Below are 17,401 nucleotides of genomic sequence, written 5' to 3'. Positions count from 1 at the left end.
GAATATATGCTATATGGTAATTTATGGACCTAATAGGTATCTAAACCCATGTGCCCATTCAGAATGTAGGCACCCTATATATAGAAATGAGCAAGCCAGTGATATTTTTAGGGAGCAGGCTAGCAGGCGGGGCCCATTACTCACATCATAGGAGCCTACACAACACAAAACACTGTTGCTGTATGTAGGATTTATTTTATTTGTTTTTTATCTTAAATTTTGGAAATGTACATCCAGGTTTTTTCCCTTTACATTTTTGGGGGCCCCCAAGAGAGTGGGGCCCCAAGTCATAGCTTGTTTAGCTTATACATAAATCTGGCACTGACTGTGTGTGACTGGCTCAAGGTCATTCATTCAGATTTCTGGCTGAGTGAGGATTTGAACCTGTGTTTTCCAAGCCCTGATCTAACACTCAAATCGCTATGGCACACTGGCTTCTAAATAGTGTATGTACACCTGTGCCAATAATAGTCAGGAAAAGGATTGCCATTGTCTTTTAAATAGGAAGAACTCGGCTTGCTATTATCCTTAAAATGCAAACATGGATTTATTACAATGTGCTTTGAATTGGCACCACAGGTCTATATAGTACTAGCTGTTTATTGAAGCAATGCATTTCATTGCTTGGAATCAAAACAACTTCAATGTCTGGTATTAGAAGGGCTAAAAGCAACTTAAAGCACTGCATGAACTGTCTAGCGTTGATTCTTCCAGGATAGGATATGCGATCAGGAGGTGAATTCCAAACATGCAGAAAAATAGCTTGATATGTTCCATGCCGTCACTGTTCACTTGACTTAGGAGGGGCCTGTGTTGAAGTGTTGTCACTTGAGGATTTTGCCTGGAAGTGTTCAGAACCTTTTATTTCACCCTGTACATTGTTTTTTTCTTGAGGAAGAGTTCAATCTGAGTCTTTGTGACACCAGCACTTAGGTTTTTAGAAAAAATGTTGGCCGGGATTTTCAGCGATCTTCAGTAAACTGACATCCCACCCCCAACCACGAAGGGGTCTTGGCCTAAAATCTAGAACAGCTCCATCCCTTCTGCTCTGTTTGTAATATACACACCTTGGTGAATTGCCACTGAGTCAGGGCTAGCCCACACTTAACTTTTGCCCCACACTTTCTAGGCACAGATCCATGCTGTGCCTGTGTGTGTTCTTTTTATCCTGGTGCTTTCCCTGTGAAAATTCAAAGCAAAATCAGAATACATCGTACCTCGGAAGTCGAACAGAATCCGTTCCAGAAGTCCCAAACTCCCAAAATGTTCGGAAACCAAGGCACAGCTTCTGATTGGCTGCACGAAGTTCATGCAGCTAATTAAAAGCTGAGGAAGCCGCGCTAGACATTCGGGTTCCAAAGAACGTTTGCAAACCAGAACACTCACTTCCGGGTTTGCGGCGTTCGGGAGTCAAACTGTTCAACTCCTAAGGCATTCGGCTTCCAAGATACGACTGTATACAGTGGTACCTCGGGTTACATACGCTTCAGGTTACATATGCTTCAGGTGACAGAGTCCGCTAACCCAGAAATATTACCTCAGGTTAAGAACTTTGCTTCAGGATAAGAACAGAAATTGTGCAGCGGCGGCACAGTGGCAGCAGAAGGCCCTATTAGCTAAAGTGGTGCTTCAGGTTAAGAACAGTTTCAGGTTAAGAACGGACCTCCAGAACGAATTAAGTACGTAACCTGAGGTTCCACTGTACAGGAATTTGAGTTCCCCATGGAGTGCTATTTGCTCCAATTCAGTGGAGCAAATGGGGGAAATTGCTGTGGGGGGCGGGGGGGGGGGAGTGGCCGGAGCTGGACATGACAAGCGTAAACCTGTGCCTAGAAGCGAGACACAAAAGGAAGCCTGGATAAGACCTCAGTTACATTTGGCAGCTTTGCCCAGAAATGTAAAGGGATGAGGAAGATCAGGGAGTCGAAACACTATCCTATGATACAGTTCCTTGTATCTTAAGGGGAGGTAGATACCAGGGTTGGCATCTGCGTGACAGATCTCAACACTTGGAGAAGGGCATGGGAGACTTCTCAACTTGATTTCTAGCTGCGCCGTAAAAAATTGGGACAAACATTGGAGGTAAACTGACAAAACGGTGTAACCCCATGCTCTGGAGCCCAGATTCCATTCCCAGCTGCTTGAGCAGGACATCTAGAGACTGGATGCCGATAACTTCAATCTGTTTCACTCATCCTTACCTTTGCATATTCTGTGTTGCCAACCATAGAAGGAAGGAGTCATTGTTACTGACAAATGTGCTGTTAAGTGAAGAGGCCTTGCCTCAGCGGTGGCTGCCGGTACAGAGACTGGCTATGTAAGCTAACATTTACACAGGAACCTTTTCCTATAAGGGAGAGAAATAGGTTTATTGGCATTGGAAAAGACCCAATTCTGGTCCCTTCATTCCCTTCCTTTGCTTCCCTCTCTTGGTCCATTTTTATAAACAGCATCCTAATAATTTTAAAGGACTCCAATGGAGAAATAAATAAACCACTTCAACCTTCACTGAAAATAATTCTGCTCGAATGAACTAAGAGCCTGCTGATTAGTATTTTAAAGGTTTTAGTAATAAGGGGTGTATTCTCTCCTGCCAAATGTTACTTAGCCATTTCGCTATTCAAGTCACGAAAGCATGCTTTGGAAGCAACTACCACCCGATTTACTGACCCTGTTCGTACATAATGCTAAGCCAAAATATGGCTTAGCGTGAATGAGAATGTGTGGGGCCCCAGAGCAAAGATCACAACTGCTGTGTTTCTCCTGCTCCCCCTGTGCACTCCTTCCAAACCGCCATCCATTTTTTTGCTGTCTCCTGTTCCCCCTCCATCTCTCCCCCCAGCCCCCCCCCCTACACATGTGAAATTAATCCGAGGGCAAGTTTCCTACCCCTGCTGTAAGATGCCATGGAACTGCCCTACCATCGTTTCTCTGTTGTAGGTAGCTAAGCTATCTCATTAGTTTCTCAGAGATGGTGAATCTGAATCAGGACTCACATGGAAAGTGGGGAGTTCTCTGTGCTGTCTCACACTTCTAAAGGTGGAGATGGAGAAACTTCCTTAATACAGTGATACCTCGGGTTACATACGCTTCAGGTTACATATGCTTCAGGTTACAGACTGCACTAACCCAGAAATATTACCTCAGGTTAAGACCTTCAGGATGAGAACAGAAATAGTGCTCCGGCGGCACAGCGGCAGCAGGAGGCCCCATTAGCTAAAGTGATGCTTCAGGTTAAGAACAGTTTCAGGTTAAGAAGGGACCTCCAGAATGAATTAAGTACTTAACCCGAGGTACCACTGTACTACGAGTGGTATGGCCAACAAAGGGCACCCATGCATTTGGGAGTTACTGATGACATATTTAATGGGAAATGCTATGTCTCTTATCCGCCCCCCACCCCAAACTACAATTGTAAAAAAATAGCATATGGGTGATACAGTGGTGCCTCGCAAGACGAAAAGAATCCGTTCCGCGATTCTCTTCGTCTAGCGGTTTTTTCGTCTTGCGAAGCAAGCCCATTGACAGCTTAGCGGATTAGCGCTATTAGTGGCTTAGCGGCTTTTAGCGGCTTTTAGCGGCTTATCGGCTTAGCGGATTAGCTGATAAGCGGCTTAGCGGCTTAGAAAAAGGGGGGGGGAAGGAAAAAAAAGTCTCAAAAACTTGCAAGACATTTTGTCTTGCGAAGCAAGCCCATAGGGAAATTCGTTTTGCGAAGCGCCTCCAAAACGGAAAACCCTTTCGTCTAGTGGATTTTCCGTCTTGCGAGGCGTTCGTCTTGCGGGGCACCACTGTATAAATCTGCATTAGAACTGTATGCACCAAGAAATTCCACCAATGTGAAACTCTTGGGGTTCCCCTTAAAAATCCCCAGAGGTTCTGCTTGAGGGGAGACCCTTGAAGATGGTGTAAACTTTGCTTCAGCCAAAATTTCAGTGACAACTCTCCATCAATGAATAGGTTGCTTTTAAAATATGGACACCTTCAGATTTTTCTTTCTCTTTTTGGGGAGTGTTTTTTTGCAACACATCATTTGCAGCACACCATTGAGACAATAACAGTGTATTAATGGTGGATTTATACTAGATGGTCCAAATATGCTGATGGGAATAAGATGTAACTTCCTTGCCTGTTCCCACTCCTTGCAGAGAAAAACTCTGCCTAAATTATGTAAGATTTATGTGTTTTCTTTTACATTCCAGCAAGCAAGAAGGATATGTATTATCCTTAGGCTGCAGATAAGGAACAGTGAAAGATCTGTCAAGAGATTCAGAACACTCTGTGCAATATTACCACCCCAATTAATTAAGTCCTTAAGCCCTGATACTGTCAGGACTTCCACCCTTCTGAGATGCTGCCGGCCTTGTGCTCCTATATCTGTCAATGGGGAAGCTGTTCAAGCTTGAATTTCCTGCGTAATCAGTTGCAAAATAAAGAAAGTGAAAGGATGTCTTCTTGAAAGACTAGTCACTGTTAGGGACTTGGCATTCTAGTAGATAATCTGTTGCACTTGGACATCCAGGGAACAAATTGACCAAAAGCTCATCACAAGAATGTGAATAGAACCTGGCATTATCAATTCAAAGGCCCTGGTTCAGCATACCGTTCTCACACCGTCCAATTAGATGTCTAGGGGAAGCCTGCAAGCAGGTTCTGGGTCTGCATCAGAGATGCAAGGAGTCAGGAATAGCTCCTCTGCCACCCTCCCTCCCTTGTTGGTTTGAAACACTTGATCTCCTACTCCTTCAGTGTCACAACTTCCAGGATGGCTTATGATTAACAGCAGAGCAGGACACACACACACACACACACACACACACACACACACACACACAGAGGCTGGGGCGATACCTGGTTTTCAACATCGTGATATCTCACCAGCTAAACATCACAATATATATATCACCAATATATCACGATGTCTGAAATAAGGATGGAGCTATGTAGAAGCATCGGCTGGCTTCACGGCTTTTCCCACATTGTGATTTTTGCATGGCACACACACATAGACACATCATGATTCACGATAATTGCCAGGTCAAAATTATGAGACTGTTATCATGATATGGACTTCAAATTGGCTTTGGACGATATATTGATATACTCCCCAGCCCTAACACACACAGAGAGAGTGCTGGATTACCCAGACAGGACTAACTCATGGCACATACAGGTTGGTTGCAGAGATCAGACACACTTATATATACTACATTCCAGCCTTAGAAAAAATGCCCCATGTTGGTGTGGTTTCATATGAAGTGACCCCATTCACCTTTAGCACGTTGGTGAAGATAATTCACTTTTAGGAGGATTGGAGGGGTGGCACATTTCTCCAAACTCCTGTTTGCAATGCAGGAGGAAGAGAGTTTTACAAAGCATTTTTTTTTTAAAAAAAAACATAGCTTCAGATGAGAAAGGAAAACATCACTTTCATTCTTGGTAAAGAGGATGTAATAGGTCATCTTCTCCTATCAAGATCAGATTCCTCTCTAGTGTGTCAAACCTGGAGATTGTTGTTTGCTTTTCGAAGCTGCTACATTTGGGATTGATGTGGCAAAGGGCATGTTTTCTGAGTAAAGAAGAGTGTAAGCCTCAGCCAACGTTTTCGTGGAAAAGAGGCAACAAACTTCAGAGTTGCACCAAACTCTTGAGGGTCTGAATGATACTGAAGCGAGACGGTAGCAAAATGGTCTGTTGTCTAATATTTAGGTATTATGTACCAAAAAAGCCCTGTAAGGTAAGCAGGCATTATTATCCCCCATATTGCAGATTGGTGTTGGGGTTGAGAGACTCCAACTTGTCTAGTGAGTTCATGGAAGAGATGAAATTGGAACGAGGGACTTCCTTACTCATAGCTCAGCCCTTTAACCTTCAGGCTGCAAGGGTAAGCACCAATCTGGACTGTCACAATGTTAAGAAAAGGATCTTAACAGCAAACAGCAAGTAAGATTTCCCCTGGATTGTCATTTGTTCTGGTCTATCAATAAAGAGTGGGGTTTCCCTGGGAAAGGAGTGGGGCAAAGAGAATACCACTCAGTCTAGAAAGTGAGGGTCGAGCGGAAAACTTCTTGGCCCCGTGCTTTTTAGGTATGGCACAAGTGGAAGTGTGGATGAGCTCATAGACTTGAAAGGTGTTTGAGGGCCTCTTGGATATAAGGCAGGACCAGTCCATGGCAGGGCAGGACCAGTGGCCCAGCCATTAGGCAGTGTAAGCCATCTGCCTCAGTTGGCAGATGCTAGGAGGTGATAGTGAGGTGCCCACTAGTTTCTGTACATAAAAAGTAAGTGGGTGGGTGCCCCTTTGTCCTTCTCTCATGACAGTAAAATGTTTGGGGCTGGTCCTGAGATCAGATCATCACCAACCCTCAAACCGATCAACACTGACAATCTTGTGTCCTAATAAGGGTTTGGTAGAACATGTGGGAATGTTCAGGGAGGCAGGAGAGGATATATTGTTTATTAATATTCTTTCTAACTTGTGCTAGCAAGTTCCTTTACTTAGCAGAGTTTCACATTCCCGTTTTGAATGTACAGCAGAAAGCTGGTTGCAGGCTTGTTTAAGCCTCTCAATATTAGGTTCCTGGTAAGTTCCCTTATATCCTTCTTAAAAGAATAAACACGCCACAATCTTGTGTAAAGTACAGTGGTACCTCGGGTTACATATGCTTCAGGTTACAGATGCTTCAGGTTACAGACTCCGCTAACCCAGAAATAGTACCTCGGGTTAGGAACTTTGCTTCAGGATGAGAACAGAAATCATGCTCTAGTGGCATGGCGGCAGCAGGAGGCCCCATTAGCTAAAGTGGTGCTTCAGGTTAAGAACAGTTTCAGGTTAAGAACGGACCTCCGGAACGAATTAAGTTCTTAACCCGAGGTACCACTGTATATAAAAAAAGTTTACTCACATCATCAGTTCACAGTTGGATCCCTGAAGGCAGACTTAGTTACAAAGTATATACATGTGGATCTATCCTATATGGAGATAGTCCCAGTGTCCTCTTTTGGCTGGAAGCCAACAGAGCATCTCTAGCTAAAAGTTGCTGCTCTAACAATGGAGGAAATCAAAGAGAGGAGGTGTGCTGCTTGACTTGCCCTTCTGTTACCTGGACAGATAAGGTCATGCCCCCCTGTAGTCACATGCAAAAGGAAGTATGTCCCAGCCAGGAGGAAACAGGAAGTTTTCAACTGGCTGGACCAAACATTCTCCTGCATGTCCATTCTAGGAAAACAAGGAATGTTGTACTTGACTGCTACGTATGTATCACATCCCACAAAACATAGTACAACTTTCAGGTTTGGTTTTTTTTTTTTTTTTAACAATAAAACATTCATGCACCCTGTTTCTCATGCGAACTCCTTTTCCCACTTCAGAAATGGCCAGTCATTCACTTCAGAGTGTGGCTGATGTCATGCTAATCTTCCTTGCCTTTCAACCTTTCCCCACAACACTAGCTTTAGCATTGTTTTGTATATACAATTTGGAGACGTCAACTCAAAAAAATAATCTCCGCAGCATTTCGCTCCTCTGCCTTTTCCAGAGAATGTGCTCACACATTTTTGAGTTATGAGATGAGATCTATCACCAGGAAACTCCTATGCAACTCCCCCTTCACAGAGATGGCTCATCTCTCAACCCTTACCTCTGAAGAGCTGTCTTCTCAGACTGAGCTCACTTCCTTCCTATCCAGTCTTACCCCTGATTGCTATTGGTTTTGGCACTACCGCTTAGGTGCAGGCAGGCAGGTTTCTGGAGCAGGTGCATCAAGATTGATTTCCTTGCTTGCCAGGTAGAATAATCTGAAGCAGTTTCAGCAGCTGCCATAGGTATGCGGATCTACAGGGGATATATTAGTACCCCCCCACCCCTGTGTACAGATTTACCACCTTTAAAACTGCTTCTCAGGCGCGGGAGGCTGAACCCTGTGAAAGTGTCAGTGTCAGAGCATATTGGGTCAGAAAGCCACCTTTGGCACCATCCGAAAGTCCTTGACATGTTGGGTTACAACACAGATAAAAACGGATAGCAGAAAGTGTGGGAAAGTCTGCCAGATTGATTAGGTCTGGCCTCTCTCCTCTGCCTCCCTGCGCATGGTCTCCCAGGAATGCTTGCCTTGTTGTTTGCACTGAGTGGTTAAAGTCCTTGTGAAGAATGAGCGGCATTCCTCAGGGACCTCACAGAGGTGATTTATGAGCGCGGTGTGTAGGAGCTTTAAGGTGGATGAGGTTTGACAAGATGGCTGCTTTTTCTATTTGATATTTTTCAGCTGTCCCCATTGGCAACTGAGCAAAGGAAATAACTTGATGAGAGTATCTATGGCCTGTGACGTGCGCAGCCCTTTAAAATCTTTTGTTACTGAGTCTAATGTTTCCTTTTGTGTTTGTTTTCTTGAATGGTGAAGAGCACCTCCCATTTCGAATGATTTGGATGGTAAGAATGAAATGTCATCCCATTGCCCTGTGTTCTTCCCCTGACTTTGGCTCCAGGGCACCATTTTCCTTCTTTGCTCTTAGCCACATTTGCCCTGACAGAGTGATAGAGTGCTGATGACATCACAACACCACATCTGATCTGATAACGTTATGAACATCTGTGAACAATGCCACATGCCATCACAGGCAATCAGATTAAATGGTGCTTCAAACAAAGTCAAGGACATTGCAAAAGGAGAAAGAAAATGGCACTAATAAAAAACAGTGGAAAATATTTGGTGCACCCTAATTCCTAAAGACCTTATTGCTGTGCTAGTGCCAAGTCTACCTAGGTATGACAGAACTATGTTAATACTTCTAACACACAAAAAAAATGAAAGTCTGAAAGCCTGTATTTCAGTATATAAAGATTTACTGGCTTCTTAAAAACAACAACCCTGCTGTGTGTTCATAAATATTACCTTTGCACTTGAAAGGCAGAACACTATCAGTCTGCTCTGCCATATGTTCTCATTAGAAAGTTCATTGCACAGTTTATCTTGGGATTATTTGGTATTGATTAATAAAAGACACCGTATGTATATTTAATGGGGGGGGGAGATGATGATGATGATTATTTTAAAAAATCTGGCAGATGGTGTTTTTCAACCTTTCTTGAGATCATTCCAAATGATCTGGGTTTGTTTGCTGACAGGATTTGTATGTGAACTAATTCTAGGGTGATGGGTTTGGATCTAAGGGACTCTGGAATTAACGGACAGACGTCTAATGAACACTCAGCTTTTTAAAGCAGACAAAACCCACTAACTTTTTTATAGTTGGAAAAAAGGGACCTATCTACACATGGGCTCCCAGCCTGAGGTGGGCTGATGGTGCGGTCTAATGTTGGGTGCAAGATTCAGTACGTTGGAAGCTGAATCCTGCCTCTGGCAGTGCTGGCTGAGAGCCGCTCAGATCAACATGGGCATTCAACTTCTCAAGTGACCAGCAGTGGCTGCCATTGCAGGTTGTAAGATTACACATTGAATTGGCATCAGTCTTAATAGTGGTGCGAAACGTAAGTTGTGTTTTTTTTAAACAGCAGCAACAACAAAACATAAAACAAATGTGCCTATCTGTTTTTCTTTGTCTGGGGAACCCTGGAAACAAATCCCAGCTTTTCTGTTTCAGATATTTAGGATGCAGCTGCCTAGCACTTAAACAAGAGCTGAGATGACCATGCAGCGGATGAGATTCTCCCACTTCACTTGCTGCAGGAACTTTAGAGGACAAATATAAGTGCAGGGCTGTCTTTACCCTGGGTTGCAAGGGGTGCGGGGCACCCGGGCACTGAATTCTGGGGGGGCGCCAGGCGTCTGCCACTAAAACCGCCTAATCTTGCGCCACCTGCCTGCTAATGCCGCTGCAGGGAGAGCTCTCTGGAAAGTCTCGCTCACCAAAGCTGGGAGGAGGGGGAGTGACAGGAAAGAGGGAGAGACAGACAGAAAGAGAATGCGCCTATTTAGCGACGGGAGTGCGCATAGGCACCGGAACTCGTATATATGCGCTCACCAGGGCCCTCCCAGCTCCTTGAGAAATAAGGTTGCTTCCACAATGAAAGGCTGCCTGAGATGGCTCTCCCATTTATGCGCACAATGTCCGCCCGTCTCATCTTTCAGACACCTCCCTATGACCGTAAGCGCACGTATGGAGTCTTTACACTGACTCCCAATGTGTTCTTTGTCATCTTTAGAAAAGCTGGTTTAAAACAAAACACACACAAAAAGACTCCTTTTGGAGCTGCGCAGGTGTGAGCACTATTTATCAAATGATAATAGTGACATAAGGCATAATAAAAGTTAATTTGGGGACTAAACTGGGTGGATCTTTGCACCCCAGTGGCACATATGCTAAAGACGGCCCTGTCCACACTACAGCTGAAATACGTTTGATGCACATAACTTGATGCACATAACTTACGTTAAGCACATAACTTGCAAGCAATGCTTTGGAGGTCAGCCTACTAGAGTGAATGGGGCATTGACCCACCAACCTCGTTCCGCTTTGCCTGCCTTCCTCTTTGCAACCATCCTAGGTGCATGGTACTGACTCTCAGCTTCCTCCTTCTTAGGGTTCACCCACACTGGCCTTTTGTCCCCGTGCTTTCCCAGTCAGTGTGCCCTTTTCTTCTTCTTTTGCCCTGCCATATTCAGAGTTATCCGACCCCCGAGCTGTCTGAAGGCAGCTGGGAAGCTGCCCAGAGTGGCTGGGACAACCCTATAAGATGTGTGGGGTATAAACAGTAAAATTATCATTATGGAATGGGACGTCCCTATTTTCATTGGAGAAATGTTGGAGGGTATACAATTTGGGTTTTCCATGCACTGTCATTTGCTCTGATTCAGTGGTAAAGAGTAGGGTTATTTTATGGGGAAAGTGCTGTGGCAAAAATTAAATAAAATAATAATAAAATAAAATAAAATAAAATAACACAAATGCTGTCAGACATGGTTCTGGAAAGCCCAGACCTGTGCCTAGAAATGCAAAGCAAGGTTAAGTGTGGGTGAGGCCTTAGTCTTACTGATGACACCTGCAATGTCAGGGTACAATTCAGTAGAGGAGAGGATGGAGGCAAAGCTAGAATTTTAGTTGGATCTGACTGTCACTGGCCCTAGCTCCACCTACTAGTAAGGCAAGGTAAAGGTAAAGGACCCCTGGACAGTTAAGTCCAGTCAAAGGCAACCATGGGGTTGCAGTGCTTATCTCGCTTTCAGGCTGTGACGGAAGCTAGAGCACACGGAAACACCGTTTACCTTCCCGCCACAGCGGTACCTGTTTATCTACTTGCACTGGTGTGCTTTCGAACTGCTAGGTTGGCAGGAGCTGGGACAGAGCAACGGGAGCTCACCCCGTTGTAGGGATTTGAACTGCTGACCTTCCGATCAGCAAGCCCAAGAGGATCAGTGCTTTAGACCACAGCGCCACCCGCGTCCACCTACTGGTAGCAACCTCGCCTTCTGCCCTAGTAGTCCCAATGGGCACAAGCCCAGTAAATGCTTCTGTCATGGGGTGGGGGAATGCTGTGCCATAGAATTGGCAAATTTGATAGCATTTTGAAAGATTCTGAATGGATTATAAGCACTCAAGAAACCACTGAATGGGGATGCTTTAGGTATAAAATACCTGTCTCAGGTAGCTGGAGGTGAATTATTCAAAGGCGCCCGGAAAGCATGGGAACTAGAGAGTTAAAGCATTCCCATCTCCTTTGCATCACAGCTTTGATGTCCTCTCTTGATTAGATGTTTGCCTACTCCTGTGCAGAGAGTTTGGGCATGAGCTACTGTTGACACTCGATGTTTAGCTATGGGTAAAGTTTAAACAGCACTTATCACAATTGTGACACCTCTGGAAGGCTACACTAGTTTAGCAGAATGTTTCATGCCACCACCTGCTTTGAATTTTGTTCCTGTCCACCTAGCTCTTAAAGAAGCAGGGACAGAACTGGGAACTGTGCTGGGCTTCCTATCACTGGAGGGCCAGGACCATTCCCTATCTGTCTTGCTGGCTGATGCCCATTAAGTTTCCCATAGGAAGCAGCTGTATACCATATTAGTTCGCAGACCCTCCAAGTGGCCCTATTTTCCAGGGACAGTCCTGGATTTACAGAAGCCATCTGATTTGATCCCAGAATGTCCTGCTTAGGGCCTCATCAAACCTAAATCCAGCCCTGCTTACCCCTGTTCCAAACTCTGATCAGCTTGATCACGTTCTCTAACAACCCAGCTGAAGTTAACACTGACAAAAAGAAGGGTGTACGTCAAACTCTATTTTAAAGGCTTGTTTTCCCTCTGCTAGGCTCAGAGTGGCTAAGCTGGCAGTAGCCCCTCTCTTGAACCAAGTGTGGAAGAGGGTGTGAATTACCTTGGTATAATTTACCATACTCTGGAGTTATTTACACTGACAACTTATAGTTTTGATTACTGTGTTAGAGGCTTGCGTGCTAATTTATGGATGGAGTATCAGTGTACCCCCCACTTTTAAACTCACATCGAATAGCGTTGAACTAATTGAATTTTATGCACCAGCTAGTAGGAATAACAATTAAAAAGGCAACGGAACATAATTGCATCACCTTGAAAGCTGGTGTTATATTGGGCCAAAAAATGAAATGAGCTTTAGATATGACAGTCCTTTTATCTGTCATCTGATAGCAGAGCTATTCAGGGTATTAAAAGTTTGCCAAAGGAACTCTGCTGAAAATTAATCCACGTTTGTCATCGGAGAGAATAATATCCTGGCTTTATTGCCTGGAATAAACAGAGTACCTGGAGTTTATGCTTTTGGTTTAAATGAGGTTAATCAAGAGTAGAGAGCAATGTATTTGAACAGCAACCCAGAAAAAAAAATTGCTGAGAAAGAGGTGAGACAGGAATGGAAAGTGGTCAAACTAATTGCTTAACAGCATTGGCTTATCTTACTGCATATAATTGTGAAACTACAAAGGCAGCAACATTTTATTTTTTTTAGATATCACCTTGAAAAGATACCAATGTGCAAAGGGGGTTGGAACAGAATTTTAAAGCAACTTCACACTCAACCTTTGCTCTTTTTGTTTTAATTATCAACATTTCTTGCAAGTGAAGCATTTAATGAAACATTTAAGAGTTTAATGAAATGGATCAAATCTGTATTGGAGTAAACCCATGCCAGAAGTAGCCCCTTGAGGTGTGGCATCAGTTAGAAGGGTTTTTTTTGAAAAAAAAAAAAACATCTTCCAATGGGCAGCTGGGATTGCATAGAAATCTAATTGGTCTCTAGTTCATGAATGCTTGCAGCATAATAAATTGGTTAGTCTCTAAAGTTCCAATCTTTCCTGTTTTAGCCCTTTAAAAGTTCAATGGAACATACCCCCCAGCTAAGTAGGTACAGAATTGCAATCAAGTACAGTGGTACCTCAGGTTACAGACGCTTCAGGTTACAGACACTTCAGGTTACAGGCTCCGCTAACCCGGAAGTAGTACCTTGGGTTAAGAACTTTGCTTCAGAATGAGAAAAGAAATCGCACTGCAGTGGCGTGGCGACAGCGGGAGGCTCCATTAGCTAAAGTGGTACCTCAGGTTAAGAACAGCTTCAGGTTAATAATGAACCTCCAGAACGAATTAAGTTCTTAACCCAAGGTATCACTGTAGCATATTAATTATTTTTTTAAAAAAAGCAGTCAAAGTCATGAATTATTTCATAGGGAGTTTTGTTAACAAATAACGTTCTCGGAGATCAAGATGATCAAGGGTCTGGAAACCAAGCCTTATGAAGAATGGTTGAGGAAGATTGGTATGTTTTGTGTGGTAAAGACGAGACTGAGAGGAGATAGGACTCAAACCAATGGCTTCAAGTTACAAGAAAGGAGATTCCAATGAAACATCAGGAAGAACCTTCTGATGGTAAGAGTTGTTTGACAATGGAATGAACTCCCTTGGGAGGCTGTGGACACTCCTTCCTGGAGGTTTTTAAGCAACGGTTGGATGGCTATCTGTCATGGATGCTTTAGTTGGCTTTGTTGGGTTAGATCAGTGTTTCCCCAAACCTTTTTCGGACTGTGGCCCCCTCCATGGGCATAGCTGCCCACCAGATAAGTAAAAATCAATATAAATCTGAGGATCTGCCCCCTACCTCCCCAAAATCTGCCCTCCTAACAAAAATCCTGGCTATGCCCATGCCCCCACCATCCTACCGGTAGAAAGCTAGCTATTTAAATGTTTTGTTTGTAAATAGAACATATGTTATTTATAATTTTTATTTATTTATACAAAATACAATTACATAAAATGAAAGGAAAATAACGAAATTTGGTTGAAGCAGAAAAACATAGAATCATCTTTCTAGTGCACCCCCCTGCAATGCTGGAAACTCAGCTAAAGCATCCATGACAGGGGCCATCCAGCTTCTGCTTAGAAACCTCCAAGGAAGGAGAGTCCAGCACCTCCTGAGGGAGATCCATCTTCCATGTGTTATAAAAAGGAAACAACGCTTATTTGACCCCAATTATTTGACGCAGAGGGCGAAACCTACAGTGAGTCCAAAATGTGCAAAGAGAGTTCTGTATATATGGGACAATTCTAAAAAGCGAGTGATCCTCACTGACCTGGTGCAAAAAGATCTTGTCATCTGGAGGAGCCCTGACAAAACACTATAGCCCCACACACCCTTACCTGGGAGTAAAGCCCACTGAACTCAGTGTGGCTTTCTTCTGAGTAGACACTTATTTATTTACTAGAGGCAAGTCAGCAGCACCAGATGACCCCGGAAGTGGATTTTACCCCACGCCTTGCACAGCCAGGCTGCCGCTGCCGATGGACCCTGCTCCCCTCAGCAACATCTGAAGGCCCTGATCCACTAGGTGTTGGGATGGATTGCACCCTGCACCTTGAGGAGTGAGGCCCAGGTTGCCAACGAGCCCAGCATTGGCGGCAGCAACAAGCAGCTCCGGCTCGCCCGGCCCTACCCATTGCTACCCCACCACTGCACTTATCTGGCACGGGCTCTACTAGTCAAAACACTCCCTTTCCCACTGGAAACAAAGCAGGACTCCTCAAGAAAATGCATGTGGCAAAAAGCAGCACTAGGCCCTGGCGGGCTGCCACCTTACCCACTTGTGATTGGCCAAGCGGATAGCCGGCCAATCAGGATTTTTTAAATAAAAAAAATGATTTCCCCACATCACTTCTCATTTCCTTCTGTGGTCCCCTAGCCTCATGCTGTGGCACCCCCATTTACACAATTTTTAACTGTGGCCCCCATAGAATATCCCAGGGCTCCCAGCCAAGAACCACTAGATTAGATGATCACCCCCCCCCCCGGGTCCCTTCCAACTCTACAGTTCTATGATCAGGATTTATTTATTTTTTTGCAGCCAGAACTTGCTGAAACTCACCTCTCAGGTGGGCACCATTGCAATTCTGAGAGAACAAGGGAGGTATTCATGGTGAGTTCCCACACCTTTTTTTCTAGAAAAATAGCACTGTCAACGATTCTCTATACAGTGGTACCTCAGGTTAAGTACTTAATTCATTCCAGAGGTCCGTTCTTAACCTGAAACTGTTCTTAACCTGAAGCACCACTTTAGCTAATGGGGCCTCCCACTGCCGCCACGCTGCCAGAGCACGATTTCTGTTCTCATCCTGAAGCAAAGTTCTTAACCCGAGGTACTATTTCTGGGTTAGCAGAGTCTGTAACCTGAAGCATATGTAACCGGAAGCGTATGTAACCTGAGGTACCACTGTATTAGGTTTTATTAAGGGCATTATTTTTTATATCTGAAACATCACCCACTCGCAACATCTGCCTGAACCACTCTCAGCAGAAGCAGCTGCATCGGAGGGGTTTTGGAACACTGGTGCAGGATATTTTCTTCATGCCAAAGCATTTTAATAATAAGGCGAATACCAGCAATACAATTAACCTGTGTGGTTCTCTATCATCACATATTGTCCCCTCAAGAAATGACTTGGAAGGCTTTAATTATGTTATGTGCCTTTCCTTTCAACCCTTAAAAAAAAAATCAAAAAATCTTTCCCTCAGTTCCCTTCGGGATGGGGGAAGGGTCACAAATTCTCTGAAGGCTCTTTGTTTTCCTCGCTCAGGTATTAAATTGATGGCACAACAATCTTGGACTACGTTCGGTTCACTTTCCTGCTCTATCTAAATGTAGTCCTTGTATTACCTTCCACTCCTCCCGCCTCCCTCCCTGCTCACCGTTCTTCCACCAAGTGTAAATCTTATGCAGGGCACCTAAAGAATGGACTGCACAGGAATGTGATAGAACAGAGACAAATTGTTCAAACTGTGTGAAGAAGGGGGGTAGAAAAAGAAAAGAGGGAGGGGGAAAGAGGATGAAGAGGGCAGCTGGGAAAAGAAGAAAAGCATCCCTTGTCAGTCGAGGTTCTTTGGAGATATGTGCAGAATAGCAAAGTTATTTTTTTTTTAATGGGTAAAGGAAAAAAAATGGAAAAAAATAGAGCCTTCCAACAAGAGCATGGTTTCGCCGGCACAGTGGCCTATACAGAAAGGTGACATTTGAGAGAACAATTGCTAGGCTGTTCCTCCATGCCTGCTGCTATGAAAGAGGCTTAAGAAAAGGTGTCCTTGGACTAGAGCTAATAGTCATCTTCATCATTCCTTCCTTCATGTGCTCTCTTAGCAAGCACTGCCTTATGAAATAGGGGCACACAGCTAATAAACAAAGAGCTATAAAAGATCAGATAGTGGTACTCTCCTGCCTCACTTCCCTGCTGCTAGAAGGACGGAGGCAACAGCCGGCTGACCGCAATTGCTGCTGGCATTAACCCCCAACCTGGTTCCATTTGCCCCTTAGGCCTCTCTACCTGTAGGACTAGCACACTCAGGTCTGTTAAGCTTGGCTCTCTCTTTTTCCTCCAGGTTATAAATCAGCTTATCAATATAGTTCATTAACTTGGTAGGGATTGTGCTAGTTCTCTGTTTGCAATGGGGTTTTGTTTTTATTTTCAGTTCCATCATTTGAGCATCTGCATCCCACCCCCTCCTTTTTGTCAAAGTTGGCAATTTGATGCCTGGGAAATGTGCTATTGATCTACTAGCTGTGGTGAAGGCCTTGCTGGCTCCTGGGAGTATATGCTGGAGACTCCACTAGCTGCACTGGAGCCATGACAAAGTTTGATTGTGAAAGAAGAAGAAGAAGAAACCAGTTGAAATGGCATCTTCCTATCCCAAAGACTGGACAAGACCTGTAAGGGAATGAGCCCAATACGTCATGTTTCAAGATACGTACAGGAAATGCTGGATGTTTTCAACCTCAGGACCTCTTCGTTGAAGGACTCTGTATGCTTAAGACAAACCAATGCACTGGCTACTTAACCTGGATATCTGAAACACATTTCTTTTCTTCAGAACTGCATCAGAAAATACAATGAAGTTCATGAAACAGAAGGTAAGGAGAAATAATTAAAAGCTTGAC

General features: G+C 44.2%; 1 long non-coding RNA gene across 2 annotated transcripts; it reads right to left on the bottom strand.

Annotated features, from left to right (window-relative positions):
* Positions 1-528: 528 nt before the first annotated feature.
* LOC307210159 lies at positions 529-2,757 on the bottom strand. Of its 2 annotated transcripts, none has more exons than XR_013835886.1 (2): positions 2,202-2,757; positions 529-841 (listed from the first exon to the last, which is right to left on the bottom strand). It is a non-coding gene; the product is annotated as an uncharacterized lncRNA (long non-coding RNA). The 2 variants fall into 2 exon arrangements; XR_013835887.1 differs by lacking the exon at positions 2,202-2,757 and adding an exon at positions 1,068-1,164.
* Positions 2,758-17,401: the final 14,644 nt, after the last annotated feature.

The sequence above is a fragment of the Podarcis cretensis genome (assembly GCF_951804945.1).
Source record: "Podarcis cretensis genome assembly, chromosome: 2".
Classification (NCBI taxonomy): Eukaryota; Metazoa; Chordata; class Lepidosauria; order Squamata; family Lacertidae; genus Podarcis; species Podarcis cretensis.
The sequence above is the reverse complement of the archived record's forward strand: the minus strand, read 5'-3'. Positions and strand labels throughout refer to the sequence as shown.